Raw genomic sequence first — 2128 nt, 5'->3', positions numbered from 1 at the left:
GATGTAATAGGTATTATGAATATTATAAAATATAAACAGACAGTGGCGTACATTCAAATTTTATCTGGGGAGGGGGAGGGGGTTCAAAAAAAATAACCAACCTTCTCTTTAAAACTACCCATTTTCCTAACAATCAAATAAATTACATGTATAAATATTAATGGGAAAAATAACAAAACAAATACAAAGATTTACATAACTCATGGCAGTTAAATACTATTTATATGCACATAGTATGTACAGAATATTATATTTATTATATTATTAATTATTTATAATAAAAATTCTAGTATCCTCTTTTGATTGGATAGTTCAACCAGCACTTCATCAGGAGTAATTGAATCGTTTTTGTTGATCGAGAGCATAGCTAGACCTAATAGTCTTCCGGCCCAGTGGCGGATTCAGACAATTTATATTAGGAGTGCACATATTAATTCTGACCACCCACCTACATTTTAAACACTATACCACTACCACCAAGGGCGTCCGCTAGGGGGAGAGAGACCATGACCACCCCACTATTTTTTGGCTACTAGAAGAAAAAATCTGGGGGGGAGTAAACAAATAGTCAGTATATTATATTAGTTATATTTTCGAATGGTTATTATTTGCGTTTTTACATTTGCCCCATAATATAAGTTAAGATTGGGGCTTTCGTAAATAATAGAATATAGGTAGGTACCTACGCAATTAAAAATTGATGGATAAATGAAAATGAAACAAAATAACAATGTATTAAGGCAAATAAATGTATTCTTAATTATTTTTCACATAAAACAGTTTATATAATTATTCCTATATCAATAAATAATATCATATTTAAAGTTTAAACTATATGTTCATCAGTTTTTTGTGTCCCATAGGTACTATAAATTACCTAAATTTTAATAAAATAAGTCTGTTTATATAGACTATAGTTCCACGTTCCGTTACCGTTACCTACCTATAATAGTAAAATTGAAAACTAAAAAGGTGGGCAAGTGGGTGTCGCTTTGCCGTACAGTAGGTTACAAGTAGGTCACTGTAATGGATAATGTTAAATTTGAATTCAATGATATAATATCATTATATAAAAAAAATGATTCTGAGCGAACGGTCAGACAGCGTATGATATTACTAAGTAGGTATATTTGATGATATTATTGTGAAAAAGTAATTTATATATAACCTTTTTACGTGGAACCTTGTTTTAAATTGTCGGTCCATAGCTATAAAAGTTGAATATTTTATAAATTTTTAACTACAAAATAATTATTACATTTTAAATTTGATAAATTTTGTTGAAATTCGAACTATAAATGCTTATTAATACAAATTGTGCAAATGTATTTTTAATATTTTTCAACTGCTGTTATAAAAATATATCAGAACTCTTGTATTAAATTTTCATGCTTTTTTAACAATCAAATAACATTTTACTGATAATTTATAAAAAAAAAATAATGGAAATATAAACAACCAGTGAAAATTTCATGTATCTACAGTCATTCGTTTTAATGTTACACCAAAAACCAAAATCAATTTTCTCGAAAACAGTTTTTGCGCAAAAATTCCAGTTTTTCCTTAATTTTTCTTTTGTTTTTCACGGCGCTTTTGAAAACTATTGGAAAAATTTTACTTTTGACCCCCCAAAGTACCAACTAGATTCACTTTCCTATCAGAAAAGGTACTGTTGAAGAAAATCCAAGCACTTTTGCTGTCCTAAAAGGTGATGACAGACACAAAAATAAAAAAAATAAAAAAAACACATCATTATAAAATCAATACATTCATCGTTCCACTCAGAATCTAAAACTAAAAAAATTGAAAACTAACGATGTCCGTAAACAGCTCAAAAAGAGTCAAAATACTTTAAAATTTTTTTCAAGTATAAGAATTGATAAAATAATCATTCAGTGAAATTGTAATGTATCTATAGCCATTCGTATTTTAATTACCTACAACAAAATAAGGAAATCGTTACATGAGAAATCCCAGAATATCAAATGTTGTAAAAATATGAATTTCAACACTCATAGAAATTTAATTTGACTTTCTTGTAGATATTTTTTTTTTTGATAAAGATAAACAAATTTATGAGGAATCTTGCATTACATTTTCAATCTTAGATTTAAAAATAAATTTTTTA

This window comes from Acyrthosiphon pisum, chromosome A2 (assembly GCF_005508785.2).
Source record: "Acyrthosiphon pisum isolate AL4f chromosome A2, pea_aphid_22Mar2018_4r6ur, whole genome shotgun sequence".
In the NCBI taxonomy this organism is placed as follows: Eukaryota; Metazoa; Arthropoda; class Insecta; order Hemiptera; family Aphididae; genus Acyrthosiphon; species Acyrthosiphon pisum.
The sequence above is the reverse complement of the archived record's forward strand: the minus strand, read 5'-3'. Positions refer to the sequence as shown.